The sequence below is a fragment of the Ammospiza caudacuta genome, chromosome 2, assembly GCF_027887145.1.
Source record: "Ammospiza caudacuta isolate bAmmCau1 chromosome 2, bAmmCau1.pri, whole genome shotgun sequence".
NCBI classification, from domain to species: domain Eukaryota; kingdom Metazoa; phylum Chordata; class Aves; order Passeriformes; family Passerellidae; genus Ammospiza; species Ammospiza caudacuta.
This window is the reverse complement of record NC_080594.1, coordinates 88,673,860-88,690,963: the sequence shown is the minus strand read 5'-3', so window position 1 is coordinate 88,690,963 and position 17,104 is coordinate 88,673,860. Positions and strand designations below refer to the sequence as shown.

Below are 17,104 nucleotides of genomic sequence, written 5' to 3'. Positions count from 1 at the left end.
TACATAGGTACTAGACAATCCAGATCACTCTACCTTGATGCTATATGAAATAAAAGCTTTACTGCTAACATAAAGAAAAAAAAATTATTAAAAAATTCTAGACATTCTGCTACAAAATTAGTACTAAGTAATTAAGAGCAAAGAGAAGGTAATCCAGGATCATGCTTCACACTGCCGTGTTTGTGCCTTGTCCAGAAATCTTCACAGATCTTTGCCTTGTTAAAAATCTCTAAGAGGAAAAATTAGGATTAAAGTTAGGCTATTTGCCTTTGACATCAGTGGACTTTGAATGTGACTGTTTAATGCTGTGTGTTTATACATGCAGTTTGTACAATGCACTTATTTATACAGTCTGTAAAAGGCAGTGTTGTGTGCCATTCTCTAAGCACTGTAATGGGTGATATGTACTAGTTAAGTTCAGTTTAAGTTGATTGAGCTTTTATTTTCTGTGTTGGTAAGAGTCTGTTTTTCTGATCACTTCTTTGATTTTATTTTTTTTCCAGAGAATATAAATCTTGTAAAACCTGGGACTATTATAATATATATTGACTCCCTGTATTTTCTCTACTTCCTGGCTGATGTGCCAACTGTTGAAAAAGGCTGTCCAAAAATATAGCCTCTAGACTTTTCTATTGATTGCAAGGCTAAAACTGGATTATCTCACTCTTTTGTCAGCTCCATTTTTTTACTTTTGTCTTTCATCTTCAATCTTCGCATTCTGTTTTCTCTGTTTGGAATTTCCTCAAATTCATTGAGGAAATAATCCCATTAGGACTCAAAACACAGAATACAGGGCATCCTCTCATGCTTATTTCTATCTATGAATCATTCATTTGGAGTTCAGTGGCAAAGTATAGATCCCTTGAAAAATGCCCATACGTGCAGTCAGTTGTCAGTCACTGATCATCCAATGTAACTTTCTCATAGACCCCTGTGGTAATCACAAAGTCTTAAGAGAAATTGACAGTGGGAAAGAGATTGACAGATCTCATTTTGGTAAGCTCCTTTTGCTGAATAACAACACCTGTTTGCTATTTTCATGAGTTATATTCACTTTATTTGTAGGCTTGCTAGCAAACATCCTCAGTGTTCAGGAAAGTTGAAGTGGTTCTGAGAGATTTGATTTCTGAGAAGACTGGAGAAATATGTATTCTTTTTTTGTAATTGTTGCCTGTCCTGTTGCTATCAGAGGCCGATAAATGTAAATGATGTCTGTTAAAAATAGAAGTCTGTGCCATAGGTTACTAGTCTACCAGCAGATTAACTGCTTGTATTTGATTTTGAGGGTTGAGTGCTGGTAATTATTGGACTGTAATGGCTGTAGTGTTCTCTTGCAGAAATGGCCAATAGCCGTAATTTCCCTCTGAAATGTCTGACTTATGCCTGTGACATCAAAATGTCTGAAAACTTCATTGATTAAAACCAATGGTGCAATAAAAACTTAGACAAATAGCTCTGGTGTATTTCCATTTAAAAAAATGCAAGCACACAAGATTTTAATTAAATATTGATGTACAATTTAAATTTTTTATCTTGTTTGAATTTGAAGTCATCATTGAAAAAGTCAGCACTTCCAAAACAAAATTGTGTTCTAGAACTTGAAAGTATGTCAGAAATATAAGTATATAATATGAAAAAATTGAGCTTTTTTCTGAGTATTGTCTTCCTAGACACTGTAATTTTGTCTTATAACATTTCTCGGAAATCCATTTATTAGATTAGGATTGGACTCATATTTTAGAATTTTAATTCCTAGAGGATGATCCTTTTATTGTTGGTGTTGCAAATGTAATGTGAAAGAACAATTCTTGATTTGGGCTGCAATACACGTGTGAAAGTGAGAATTTGAGTCTGGTCATATACTCTTCAAAGTCTGGAAGGACTGAAGGCCCTCACTTTTCTGATACTATTAAGCCCCCATGGGACTTAAGAGCAATTTACTGACATAATATTAATGGTGAGTTAATACCTTCCCAGGGGCAAAAGAGGGAAAGGATAGGGAAGAATAATGCACAGAAGTAAAACTACCATAGGATTATATTTCTTGCTGGTGTATGAATCAATCAATCAATTTCAATGTCTGAGACAGCTTAAATCTCAGCCAGCATTCTACATCTACATGAAACAATGTTGTTACGGACAATTCCTAGGAAGAACTCACAATTTTATCAAACACTTGTGATGTTCTTCTTTTTCAAATGGAAATAAAATTTGGTAGAAGCATCATCTAAAAAATATTGGCACTAGCAAAGATTGCTTGAGCATTTCAAAGAAAAGAAGTCAGGCATATATATATGTTATGTTTGTGCCTTCACTGAATGAAAATCAGTTTTTATACTTGACAGAGTCATACTGCAGTTTCAGATTAACTCTTCAAAAACAAATTCTTAGTCACTGTGTATTAGGCATCTACTGAACAAGTTCCTGCTTTAACCACAAATTTCAGAATAGTGCCTTTTTTTTTTAGATTCTCTTTCAGTAATGAGGAATAAGAAGTATGACTAGTTCCCAGCCTAGCATTTGAGCAAGTATTTAGCCACATATGTCAGTATTTTTTGTGTAATGAGTAGTGTAGTGCTTTTTTTTGCCCCCATGCTTGAACAATGCTCCTAGCAATCCATGACTCATGACTTTGTAGGACTTTGGTGATACATACCATTAAAGTCTAAGAAATAAGAGAATCTGTTTGATCAGCCTAGTCATTATCAGCAGACGAAGTTATCCTGTCAAAATAGAGCAATGCACTTTAAAATGGCAAAACTGAGGACAATGTCTTATAGAAAAGAAAAGAGAAACAAAACAGGAGCTTTATGGGTGGAAATTCAGGAAAGTTACAAGGTGACTCTGTCACAGAGAAACCACTGGCAAATTAGTAATTCACCCCTAGTTAATGGCTTGTCTGCTATAAATAGCATTTTATAGATTGTTAATCCTCATTTTTTTCATGGTCTAGCAGCTATTTCTGATGGCTTTCAGCTATGTTTGAGTACAGACTTGGGAGATGAAAATTTGCCAGCTTAACAGCATGTTTTCATTGTAGTAGCTGGGGATTTTGGTTGAGAGAGATCATAAAATTCTGTAATGACTTGGGGGAGGGTGTTCTGCTCAATTCATCCAGTGCATTTAAGGATGTGACACTGTAGAATTTTTTAAATGTTCTGTTATTCACCCACCAGCCAACACAGAATTCATCGCTTACAATGTTGCCTGTCAGAAAAAAGATAGAGAACTTGTCAGAGAAGTCAATTCTTAGCTACTTCAGTCTCTAAAGGCAGTGAGAGTGTCTGAACTGGGACACCATCTGTTCAGCTGAGGTGGTTTCTCAGCTGAGCTGTGACTCTGGTCAATGCGAGTTATGACTCTTACCCATCTTGTGGGGATGGGTTACCTTTGAAAGACATGAGGATTTAGGCAAAAGACTTATTATTTGCCTAAGTCCTGCCCTATCATGGATACAGGTAGGATATATACTCAGACTTGAGAAACTTGGAAACATTCCCAATCTTTCAGATTTATGTGCTGCCTAATTAAGTATTGGGCAACCAAGTTTTCCTTTACCAGGACTCAAGACAAAGAAGAACTGAGTGATAAAGAGGTTGCAGAGCCCATTTGGAGAGTTTTGACGACTGTGGTAGCAATAAATTGTTAAAGAAAATTCTGTGACAGTTTGGCTGAAATGGAGAACAAAGAGGAATACTGAAAAATTCCAGAAAAGAAGACATTAGTAGGAAAGGGATAAAGACCTTGACCTATGGAAACGTGTCGCCTTTATCTTAGCATGTTCCAAAAGAATGTGAGAGAAACCGAGGCAAGCTATGAAACACATTCTGCATCTTTGACTAAATTGGAGTCATTCTTTTGCTGCTAGTAGTACAGAGGGATTACTTTCATAGTTCTGGCAAAGATTTTGAATTGTGTGTGCACCAAGTATGTGAAAGACTGTTTTTCATTGTGTCTGCATTGCAAATTTAGAGGGAAATATGGTAGCACGTCAAAATTTTCATATTAATTTTTAAGGAATTCCCATCCATTTTGCAGAAAATTCAGTGTAGTCCACAAAACTGCCTCTCACTTTCTGCCGTTTCTCTTTCCATTTCAGTCTTTACTCTAAACCTCTTGGCATGTTTGGAAGTCTGCCTAGGCAAGACAGTCACTGAAAACTCTAGTACTGTGGTGGAAGATCATGTCTTCAGATGTCAGTAATGCCCCAGTATGTTCATCAGCACAAGTCTACATGTGACATTTGGTGCAGTTTTGTGCAGGAAATGTTTTGTTTTTAAAGGCTAGTTGCTAGGTGTTTGCCATATTCTATACAAATTTGGTATAGGCTAGGTATTAGCTCAAAATTTTGTGTGAAGGAGATGCTGCTGTTGATCTTTAGTTTTAACTGGTATTTTCTCTTTCATTTCTGCTGAGGTATATTTTAAGATCACTATTATTCAAACCATAAATTTTCAGAAACTGTGATGTAGGAATTTGACAGTACAATCCTGTGTTTACAGTGGGAAATGTAATCAGTGTATTGGGATTTCTCAGTGGTGTGTCCGAGAGGATTGGCTTCAAGTTAACTAGAACTGGAGATTGTTAGCCTGCCTTGCAGTGATACTGCCAACTACTCCCTGTCACTGAGCAAAGCATCCTGAACTTACAGAGTTTGAAGATACAGATTTATTTAAATACTTCTGCACCTTTTAACAGAAGTGAAGTTTCTAATGTGGTCAACAGAAATATGTTTAGAAACTTTCCTGTATTTTTTTTCTATGTGTAAATCCTAGGCACTTCATCTTCCTCTGTGAAAGCTCTTCTTTCTGTAGATTGCAGAAATCAAGATGATAGCATATAGTAACTAAACTAATGCAAATAATTCCTGAAATATAATTTTCAGTTAAAAGAGCTTTTCCATTAAATTAGAGATATTAGTTACCTCTGACTTTCCAGTACTGACTGACAAAATTCTGCAAAACAAAATCTGGGCTAATTGCTATGATTTGTAGTAATGAAGTATTAACTTTATTTGTCATAAACCATGTCTTTACTTTTTGGGGTACTGTCTTCAAAATTTTATAACTTTCAGATTATAAATAGCTGAAAAGGACCTCAAAAGAAGAATTAAAAATAATTTTTAGAACATCTGTTAAGTTCTACAAGTCGTTTATCTAACCTCTTATATAAATAAATAATATATCTTTTCCACAGAGAGAAAATGTTCACCACCTAGTTCATCAAGGAAAAAAACCCAAAAAATAAACCCTGCCAATGGTACCCCAGACCATTTATAATTTGTATATGAGTAATAGTTTAAATAAGGACTTTGTCCTTTCATTTCAGTTTCAGAACATGCTCCTTTTTTTCTGTTTGACAACTCTATCTAAAAGAAGAAAATCTTTGGACTTCATTTTCTTGCTATGAGTTCACATGCAATAAAAAGAAACAGTGTGTTTCAGGTGGGCTCTTCTCAGGAAGAATTTTGACTCCTGTTTGGTCCATCAGGTGACTAAACTGAGGCTCTGTGCGAATGTCCGAAACAAGAACAGTTACTTTGCCACATAGAAAGCAAATAATAAGCAAGAAGAAATCAGGTCTGAAATAGAGATGATTTAGAAGCTCAGAATGCAGATCTGGGATTGAAAACTACAGAGGCCTTAAAAATTGTTCAGCCTATTTATTGAGATAACTAAGAAAGTTGTTCTTCATTTTGGGAATGTTTCTGCATAACACATTTAATTGTATTTTGATCAATGCTGACTTTTCTCACTTGCTAGTTAAAAGACTTTTTTGAAACTTCTTGCTGGGTGTAAATGCAGCATTGGAACATTTGCATTTAATATTAGTAGGCAATTTATCCATCAGCATCAATGATAGATAAAACTCAAGGAAAATGGTTTATGATAAAAATAAGTGTTTAGAAGTTTTATTAGTCAAAGCTCTTGAAATGGGATGGTTTGGTGTTCTTCAAGTTCAAAGTAAGAGACTTTGATTTGTTTATTTGTTTTTTCTTTCTCCCCAAATGGATGCTCTCAAGAAGAAATGTTCCAGAGCTACAGCTTTGGCCATTAAACAAGACATTCAATGTCTTTGCCCTTACGATTCAGAATAAAAATTTTACATGCTCTCCTTTGTCACTGAGAGTCAGTACTGCACGTATCAATTGTAACAGGATTACACTGTGTTTTCAGGGGTATTTTGGGGTTTTTGTTCTTCTGGTAGACAGGAATGTAATATGAGAGAGATTATCTTGTAGATAATCTCTATCTACATGTCTCTCCTCCATTACAGCCTTATATAGTTCATCTTTTTTCTGCATATATTAGGCTTACATTCTTGGACATATGCTTCAATGTAGTTATTCCTTGGCAAAAATATGTTTATTTCTCAGTAGTTCATCATTGCAGATTTACTGGTCCTGTGATACTATGAAATTCAAGGAATCCTTCTGAATTTTTTTCGTTTTAGCAGGAAAAAAAAAATGCAAGAATGTAGCATCTGAACAATGATGAGAGAGGAGCCTACCACTTGTAAGAAATCAATCTGAAGTCGCAAACCTCTGCTCTGATGGTAGAAAAGGGAGTTTGTCACTGAGGAATCTAGGTTTTGCTCTTGAGGTCATGATCAGTACTTGTTACTACTGATGAAACTAACTGGGCACCTGTCATGACCCAGGAGTAGTTCCTTTTCTTCCTGAAGAAAAAGTGTGTGAGACCCTGTGTAATGCTTGACTGGTGGGTGCTGTGCACATCTGTGGAGAGATTCTATTTCTGACACATGAGAAATATTGTAGTAGTATTTCTTCCTTTCTTCCCATGAAATGTGCAATGAGCTCACAATGCCTATAGCAATTTAATATCTCTGTCCATTCCTACAATAATCAAAAAGATGCTCAAGCTGCACTTGAGTGCACAAAGAAATTTATGATGGAGGGAAGTTGAGTTCTTTCTGAATCTCTTGCCCTGCCAACTTGTCTGCAGCTGAACAGGATCACTTGCAGAGTTGTGCTAGTGTTTTTCACCATGGAGAGGCAAGAAGGGTTTGTCCCTACCTCAAAAGGCCCTTATTGAGAGATACTGCTACTGGTAATCAGCTCCTCACAGAATGGTGTTCTTGGTTGTTCATTGACTTTTATCCCAGTCCTCTGTGTAGAACAGCATGATTGGCTCAGTCAGAAAAGGGGCATGCAAAGAAAATGATAAAGCATGACAAAAAATTAGGAGAAGTATTGAGATTATTTAAGATTAAAAAGGGCTTAAATTGTGTTATGAAAATAAAAGTACATCTATAAAACCAATTAGTTAAAAAGCTGGCCATATAAATTAATGAGGAATATTTTTGTGCTTTTTCTATTGAGTTTGAAATATTTTAAAACTAGTTTTTCAAGTTTTTTGGGGGGGATCAGAATAATCTGTGGATCAAAGTTTATGATCTTCCTCTTAAGAAAAACCAAAAACTATGTATTTTTCTACTAGGAGCTATTGTGTTAGATTGACGAACATGTAGACATATCATTCTTTAATTATAAAACTTCAAGAGCTTCTGATCCTCCCAGAATTGTAATCAGGAGCTGTTGAAATCACTTTCTGTTGTTCTTGTAATGATTCATGAGATTTTAATTTAAATTAGTAAGTAATTTCTCCAGTCCCCTGAAAGGGAAGCTGGCAGCATGATCAATTAAATTCAGACTTCTGTAAATTATTTTTATTGGTCATCATTCATGCAATAGCACCTTGATGTCCATAGGCAATATCCTAGAAGGCTTTGGGGATGTGGATTTTAATCACTGCAAGTAGCCAAGGAATTTAACAACTTAATGATAAGTCCCCCTGTTTTAATGGGAACTGTGTGCTAATTAATTAGTACAGGTGGTTTGTCAGCTTTTAAAGAGACACTGATAACTAGGCTGCATTTGCCCTTTGGGAATGTGAATAATTGATTAAGTTTGGCTTCCAAATCAGCTGAATTGAGAGAAGTGGAAAGATTGCTGCAGATTCAGAAAATTCTGTGGTTGTCTTTTAATAAAACAAAACCTTAGAGTTTTATGTTCAGCTGAACAACAGTAAAAATCTCTGTTTGGTCAAATTTAAAATAGTTATTTCAGGTATTAATTTTAAAACAGCGCTGTACTGAAGTGAAACAAAAGTCTAAGCTTACTGTACTTGAAGAGCAGGACACCACATTCTTCTTTGCTTTGTCCAGTACCTAATTGAAGAGGTTGGAAAGGTGAGGTTAGAGGTAAAATTAGTGACAAGACCCTTCCAGGATTTCATAGCTTTTTCAGGAGAGATATGGGAAGATTAATTACCCGAGAATATACAAGGGAACTCTGGTCTCTGAATTCCTCTACCAAGATATAGAGCAGTAATTTGCAGTGGGCACAAAACAAATTCAAGTTGTACCTTTTCCATGAAAATAAAACTGATTCACATTTTCAGCTTTCCCTGCTACATACAGATGTGTTCATGTCTATAGTTTTATCATCAGAATACAGTAGATACTGGAAAATTTCCCTTTACTCTTCTTAACTTTTCTGTAATTAAATGATCTTCTCCTGTTATGTGCTTGATTCCAGCATATCCCAGTACACCACTCTCCGTCTTGGCTAAGATGTTTTTTTTAACTCACCAAAGTTTGTCTTTCTTTCATAGAATTGCATCATGGTTTGGGTTGGAAGGAACCTTCAAAGATCATCTGGTCCAGCCCTGCTGCCACAGTTGCTCAAAGGCCTATCCAGATGTGCTACAAATCTCTTCAACTTTGAGACTTGAATTAGGCTTCAAGTCTCCTCCTCACCTTTTTTACTTTCTTTCATGAATCTATAAAAACTACTTTCCATAAGAATTTAGTGTAATTTGTCGCTGAATACTGACTTCACACCAACTGGAATCAGGTGAAAAGCCCTTACAGAAATCTAGAAAGTCATTACAGGAACAATAATTGATTTTAGAGTAGTTTGGCAAGTCTGGAAAGCTGTAACCCAAAGTCATTTGTGCTGATAGCTGATCCTCAGATTATTCTCTTTGTATCTTATCTCACTGCTAAGAAGTTTGTTTACATTACTTCTAAGATGAGTTTTTTCTTCATGCAAATCCCAGGCAAACATAAATATTCAGTGCTTTAGGCTGGCTTTTAGTGTAGTTTGTAATTCAGTGCTTCAACCAATGATGATATCCATTATGTAGGAAAATGTAATCTGAAGTAATTATTCTTGGAATCTTCTCCTATGGTATTTATTAAATATTTACGAGTGGCAGTTAGCTTGTGGGTTTTTTCCTTGCTTTTAGAACAGAATAGGAAAGCAGAGTGGTAAAAATCTGAAGGCTTTTCCAGCACTGAATGTGCATAACATTTTTGAGGGGCAGATGAAGCCTATGTTGTTCAGAGAAATCTTCCTAACAATTCAAACAATGAAAAATGAAGTTGAAGGTAGTCTTTGCATAAGGATATATATGTGGAACAAACTAAAAGAGTTTAGAGGCTTTTATCCAAGCATCCAAGACAGAGAGAGATTTTGACACCTGAACAAGACCAGGAAACAGCCTCTGTTGATCCTGAAGCAGTCCTGCTTGCTGACCTTGGATGTGTAATGATTCTCCAAGTATGGAATAGATTAGGAAAAAAAAATATCAGTAAGAGGGCTCAAGATCCAGATGATTCCGGTGGACCTGTAGAATATAATGACTGCTGCTTTGCTGTTAATTTATTGAATGCTCTTTTATTTTTGTTGTATAACTTTTTCACATTATGGAAATACTTCTGCCATTCAACCTAATTGGATCTTAGAGACTGCTGGTATCATTATTTTATTTTCTAATACCTCATCCCTTAAATGTACTACCGCGGTAAGTAAATTGTTACAGCGCCACAATATAAAAAAGCAGGCTATTTTTTTAGATGATGAATAAAACAGTAGACAAATGTAGTCCTGTGCAACACATCAGCTGCTTTTTATGGAGTCTTTTAAAAATAAAATAGTCCTAGTCAGTCTTTTCAAAAAATGTGCTTGGGAATATAATCTATAAAGCAAATAAAAAGCAGATCCAGAAAGCATCCAGCAGCCACTATGAGATAGTTGCTGTTTCTCCCCTTTATGTTTCTGCCTTTGTACACTGTATTGGAGCAGTGCATCTACTTCTGACCAAGATGGATAGAGAACCTGGTTTGACAAGTAATGAAAGTTAAATTATTTAAGCAAAATCTGCATTCTTTGAATCCCTTATCATGCAAGAAAGATCAAACCTGAGTACAGATAAATGAAAAATTTCAGTACAAATCTGGATTTATATGGACTTCTGTAAAACCTTTGACATGGTCCCCACAGCATCCTCCCCTCCAAACTGGAGAATGATGGGTGGAGTGTTAAGTGGAATAGGAATAGCTTGGATGGTCACATCCAGAGGGGAGCGGTCAATGGCTCAGAGTCCCAATAGGTATCAGTAATGAGTGGTGTCCCACAAGGATCTGTACTGGGACCATGTTATTTAGTGGAGGAACTGAGTGCACTGTCAGCAAGTTTGCAGCTGGCACACCTGAAGGAAGGATGGGCTGCTATCCACAGAGATATGAACACAAGATGTGTTTATGCTCTAGGAGTGGGCGCATGGGAATCTCATGTGGTTTAACAAGACCATGTACCAGGTGCTGCACCTGTGTCACTGCACCTGTGGTCAGTGCAGGCTGGGGGATGGGCAGATGGAGAGCAGATCCTGCCCAGAAGGATTTGGGGGTGCTGGTGGGTGAGAGGCTTAACATGACACACCCATGTGCACCCACAACCCAGAGAGCCAAACGTGTCCTGGGCTGCATCCAAAGCAGCGTGGGCAGCAGGGCAAGGAAGGGGATTCTGTCCCTCTGCTCTGGTAAGACCCCACCTGCAGTGGTGCATCAGCTCTGGGGTCCTCAGCACAGGAAGGACATTGTGCTGTTGGATCAAGTGCAGAGGATGGACGCCAAGCTGATCAGCAGAGGTGTTCCATCCCTCTATGAGGAAATGCCGAGAGTTTCTGATCGCTCAGCTTGGAAAAGAGAAGGCTTAGACATGACCTGATTGCAGTCTTTGCAGTACTGAAGGGAAATTAGTGAAGAAAGATGGGACGAGACTATTTACAAGAGTATGTAGTGACAGGATACAGAGGAATGGATTCAGATTGAAAGGGAGTAGGTTTAGATCACATATTAGGAAAAAATTATTTTCTTTGGAAATGGTGAGGCACTGGAACATGTCGCCCAGAGAAGTGGATGCCCCATACCTGGTACTGTTCAAGGCCAGCTTGGTAAAAACCTGGTCTAGTGGAAGGTGTCCCTGCCCACTGCAGGGGAATGGGAACTAGGTGATCTTCAAGGTACCATTTCAACCCAAACCATTCTGTGATAATTCTATGATTTAATGGGAGATAGCAATCAATAATTTTGAAGTTAGGCTGTTTTGTGAAATTCCCATCTTTCAAACTGTCTCCCCCTATGAGGAAAAGGTGCTTTTCTCTGTTTTTCCAGTTTTTTCAAAATTGTTGAAGTCTCAGAGTGATTTCTTATCCATCTCATAGGGCTGCAAGGAGCTATTAAATGATACCTGGAATCATCATAACAAGGATGAGTTGAGTAACTTAAGGCTACCAACACTAGCATGCCTGTCCAAAAATTCTATTCAGTCTGCTGTATTTCAAATCTGGTTTTGAACTGCAGAGTGAACAGAATTGTAATTGTAGGTTCAGAACAAAGAAGATGGGAAGAGTTGCCTCCATGAGGGAGTTTTTGGACACAAGAACACCTGGGGTATAGATCTTGCCTTTCACCTCAAAAAATCAAATGCATTTTAAAAATGTGATGCATTTATGTGTATTCTAAGTAGAGAATGCTGTCCGTGAGACTTTTAGGAGGTGTTGTTTCACGGTTGTGAATGTGGAACTGCGTGCAGGAGTATATTGTCAATCTTGTTGAAGGATACAAATACAGGAGTGTGGAGTAGGAGACTCTTTTGTGACAGCCATTCATTTCCCTGTGGATTTCCTTTGTCCTTATCCTTGTTTCCCAAGCTCAATAGGCTGGTAAACCTCTGCTTCACTGCTCACCAAATGCAGTAGCAAATCAGAAGTCCTGTAAGGCACAAAATCGGAGATCTATTGCAGCTTCCTGCTCACCAAATGCATACATGTAGTATCAGTTGCTGAACGTATAAAGATGGAGATTCTTAAACCTTTCAACTTTGCAGTTCTTCATATTCCATACTCTCAGGAACTCAAATATCCCTTTCTGCCTTGGGCATTTAAAATATGGAGAACAGATGGCCACCAGCCTTTTACATATTTGAATACTGTAAGGTCTTATTTGAACTGTTATTCTTCAAATTAATATCTCTTCCTTCATTCCACAGCTCATTCAGTCCGTACTGGTAAATTTTAGATCTCCAGTTTCTCTGATCCTACTCTATGTCTTTATGTTCCCTTTGAACTTTTTGACAGACTGTGCCTGTCTTGATGTCATACTTGAAAACAGGTCTCAAAATAAATTTCTAGGTGAGTCTTTACCACTATCTCATAAGATTGAAGAATTTTTTTCATGTACCCTTCTTGTTTGTGCAGCTGATGACAGTGACCTAGATCTGGTAATTTACATACGTTCTAAGAAATTTGATTTTGTTGTCCTATACTACATCCTCCAATTTTCAAAATCATTATCCATCATTTTCATGTCCTTTAACTGCTTAAAGCCCCTTCCAGGTTGATATCACATGGTTATTACTATTTTTTATCCATGTATATGTGTACTTATCTTTTTTATGGTTAATAAAACTATTAGGTCATTCTGAATCAAAGTTAGACCTCAGTGGAACCTTGCCTGATTCAGCCTTTCATCTTCTTTTTTTGGTCATAATCTACTAAGAGACAAATACAATGAAATAGTTTTCCATTTCTGCTTCTTGTTATCATGTTCACATGCACCATAATCCACCTTATTAAAAAAAAAACATAGGTATTTGATGGAAGAGGGAATGAGGCTCCCTGGTGAACCCTCTATTTCCTTCTCAATTAAACCCTTCTTATCTCTATTTTTTCCAGCCTTCTCCTTGACATAACAGAGGATGTTTAACATTGCAGCACACTTGTACAATCTTTTAAAAGACTGAAAGTGTAAACTAAGGGAAATATTTTTTCATATTTCAACATGCTAAATCTAGATGAGGCCTTTTTTTTCTGCCATAATTTTTTACAGAGTTTAAAAAAAATTTTTGTATTTGTTTTGAGACTTACTCAAAGGAAGCTATTTAGCAAAAACACTTCAGTATGAAAGGATTTTCATTTGGCTAACACTTCCACTTAAGTGGGAAAGTGAATACAGTTCAGCAGAGATATTTCAACACCTACTCAGCCCATTAACTGTTGTCAACAGACATATCTGAAAGAATTCTCTCTCTGGGTAAATGCATAACAGCCACTTGCATAACTCCCTAGGCTGTGCATGGCTAAGTTCTATTCATATCATTGTAGTGTGCCTGTTGCCAAAAAATCTGAGATGCTTCCAGGAAAGTGACAGCAATATGATCTACCATATGACACTTTTTTCCTTTCTTTCTTTTTCTTTTTTCCTTCACAATGAGAAAAACTTGCATGTGACATTTTTTTAAGGGGGAGAAAGGTATGGTGTGCTGAGTAAAAGCACTTTGTGTGCACAACAAGGATCCCTAATGCAGTCTTAGGCTGTTAGTGCCCAACTTCACTGTGCAAGTCTGTGTAAGGTGTGAAGGGCAGCATGGAACCTCCATTTATCAGAAGTGCACTATCTGGTTTGGGCAACCTGACAAATTAATAAAATGTTTACTTTTTTACGTGTTCTGAATTTCCTATGTGCTGCTCTGTTCAAATAATCAAAATCAGCCTTGTGGAAAATTCTCAGCAAGGATACTTGTTTCTAAGTCAGCCCCTAGGCATTTTCAACACTCAAATTCTTTTGCTTGTATTTAATCTGTCTCCGACAGCCATACAGTCTGTTTTGTGGCTCTGTCAACATGCTGCTTCAGTTGATCTAACTACTTATTTTTATGCAAACCTTTCAAATCTAGCAATTTTCTACTGATAGATGGATACATGAGATTTGCCTTCTATTAACTGTTTACAAAAGACAATCAGCCTTCAAACAGCCCCATGTGAGAAACCAAACCTGGCAAACACAGATGAAACAAATGTTTTTTTCCTGGTGCTTTTGTGGATAGATTTTTACCCATGCTCATTCTTCTTTCTGATTTTCTAGGAAACAGACTGAAATTTAAATTTACCATATTCAGTTTTTGAAGAATCCTCATTTAGTGCCTCAATCAAAACAGATTTGGTTCTGTGTATAAACCATTGGTCTGGGCATTTGATTGTATCCAGATTTATGTGTCAGAGTGAGGTTTTAAAACTCCCAAAACCCTCCTGCCCCCAACACCCTAACAAACAGTGACTTTGCCTTTAAAAGGGGAAATAAAATCATGGCATCTGTATTGATTTTGCATCTGTTAGAAAGAAAAACTGAATTCTTTACCAAACTCTTTCAGTGCCACCGATACTGAGGAAGAAGTTCTCCATGTCTTCTCAGCTAGTGGGCTGTTCCTCAAAACTGGAGAGAATTTTTACTATTTTTCATTTTGGTTTGGGGTAATGAGATTATTAAGGACAATGGTAGTAATGCTCCCTTTACAGGCTTTGCATGGAACTACTGCAAACACAACTAAAATTTGGATGTATTTATTTCAAAATGTTTTGGCTAAAACACGATCACTTCTAGTATGAATGTATTTCAGTTTAAGACAGCAATGAACTGGTATGAGAGTGAAAGTCATCTTAAACCTTCTCCTGTATTTTGTCAATGTAAATGGTTCTTGAACTGAAGCAGGCCTGCTCTTTTTTATCACTTATCCGTTGTTTCCAGATGGCTCACTTGAACTGCATGTGGGGTTGCTATGTTCTACAGTGCAGGAAAAAATTCTTTGCTGGAGATTTTTACACATCTTAGTGACAGTGGGAAGACAACATAAGACAGGGCAGGCTATTCCTGTGCCACTTTAGTAACAAGGAAATTCTGCCTGGAGGAGGCTTGCTATTAGATAAAACAGTCGTGTTCAGTGAATGAGGTCAGAGTCTGTATCTGCAGGAAACTGAGGGTGGCTTGGAGAGTAACTTGCACTGCGTTTATGAAGTAAAGTGAAATAAGGCCCCCACAGCGAGTCTGATACAGTAAAGTGTGCATATAGCAGGCTGCTGTTTCTTGTTGATCCTTTTTCCTGCTTGTTGCCTTCCTGCCAGTAGACAGTCCACAAACTGTGACAGCAACAGACATCCTCCTGTCTGCTTTCTCAGAGTTCTGACCTCTCAGACAAGTGCCCCCATCAACACAGATGTTGATGATGATTTATGTATTGCTTCTCAGCAGCTTGGACTAGAATCTGGTCAGAAGTATAAAGTTCCTTTCTTAAAATTCAGAAGCCACTTATTCCCCCTTGTCTAATTTCCCATTGGAAATGGGTCATGGCTGTATGTGGCTGTTGCGTTCCTAGGTAAAGCATGAAAAATACTTTCAAAGCCCTCCTTGGAACTGATTATAATTGCTTTCCTCATTACCATTCTCATCATAATGTGCTGCCTTTGCCCTTTCTTCCAACTCATGATCGATGCTTACTGATGGAGGGAAAATGTGATTGTTGAAAGAAATAGGTTAAAAAGAGCAGCAGCCAGTTGGGTCCATACTGATATAATGAGAAAGAAATTACATGTAAGAGATCAGAATCATTGAAATGGCAGCTAGAGCAGCTCTAGACTCTGGGGTTCAGTTTAAAACCCCTGTTTTGGTTTTAGTTTTGGACATACTGTTTCAGCAGAGTAGATTATAAGTGCCTTCTACTGGGGGAGCAATTAACTGGTCAAATAAGTTGGAAGTAATGAAATAAGTAAAAATATGACAAATTTTGTTACAGAACGGTCAGTCAGGAGATGAAGAGTGATTTACCATAGTTAAGTTTAGTTCCAAAAACTTATGGAAATTAAAGGCTGAATTTATCTGTTATAACAGATATCTGTTGTAACAGATTTTTAGTTAGGTGTGTGGATTCAAATGACAGTGCTTCATGACTAAATTTAATCAGTGGCTAAGTGCAAAAGATTTTTTTAAACCTTAAACACATTGTTTCATAGTAAATCATCTGTGATTAGGGGTCAAATTTTCAAGGTCCATCAATTCAGAAAGTAAAGAAAGCACCAAGCTGAATGAAAATGTAAATAGATTTCCAATTTGTGGTGTTTCATTGACAGGAACCTACATAGCCTCTGAAGATATTAGTGAGAAGCTGAATCCTTTTTTAAAGATCTAGGTGATAGCAACAGACATCGTATCAGGATCACTCTTTTGATCACCCTTAGGACAGTGTGTGCAGTATCAAAGTCATCCTGCCCTAACATAATAGAAAATATTACTGCTTCAGAAAAGGCAATACATAACGATAATGGCACTGAAGAAGAACACCAGTGCTGAATTTCCCTGTTAGTTGTGATCTGGACATTATTCCCTGTTCCTAGAACAGAGGAGGGGAGGAGTTATGAGACAGCAGGTCTTGACTCAGCTGCTTATTATAGTGCTACTTGTATGAAACCTATGTAACTCTGTGGTGCTAAAGACAATTTCATTTGTCTGGCATTGCCCCAGCAAGGGTTCTTTCCATTCACACACTTCTGCTCTTGGTGAGGTTTTTCATGCTGAAATGATAAAATGGTGACGAAAATCATTGTACAGGGAATGCAGCAAATAACCAAACCTAGAATCTTGACATGCCCTGTACGGCTGCATTTGGCCAACTCCCTTCCCAGTGTTTCACAGTTCTGTTTGTGATTGCCCATTTCCAGCTCCCATTGGAACATCAGCTGCTCGTATGCAACGGGGAAGAGAGTGCTGTCAGAATTTGCTTCTCTTGTACTTCCTACCTGAATGCTAATAATGGGAACTTTAATATCTCTATTTTTTCTCTAATAAGCTTTATTCTCCCATTTTACCACTGTCTTTTTTTTTTTTTTGTATGTCCCCGTAATCTTGATCCAGGTTTAAATGGAATTTTTTTTGCTTGTTTCTTTTACTAGCATTTGTAATCCCTGTA

At 37.2% G+C, this 17,104-nt stretch overlaps 1 protein-coding gene and 1 long non-coding RNA gene across 4 annotated transcripts in view; both read left to right on the top strand.

Annotated features, from left to right (window-relative positions):
- The window catches only part of LOC131571804 (uncharacterized), a 37,160-nt gene extending 27,343 nt beyond the window's left edge, over window positions 1-9,817 (top strand). The window contains exon 3 of the long non-coding RNA XR_009275990.1: window positions 8,637-9,817. This is a non-coding gene — a long non-coding RNA (uncharacterized LOC131571804). The remainder of the gene's footprint in view (window positions 1-8,636) is intronic.
- GABRG3 (gamma-aminobutyric acid type A receptor subunit gamma3) overlaps window positions 1-17,104 on the top strand; it is a 290,448-nt gene that overhangs the window by 56,187 nt on the left and 217,157 nt on the right. The gene's annotated exons all lie outside the window — the stretch shown is intronic.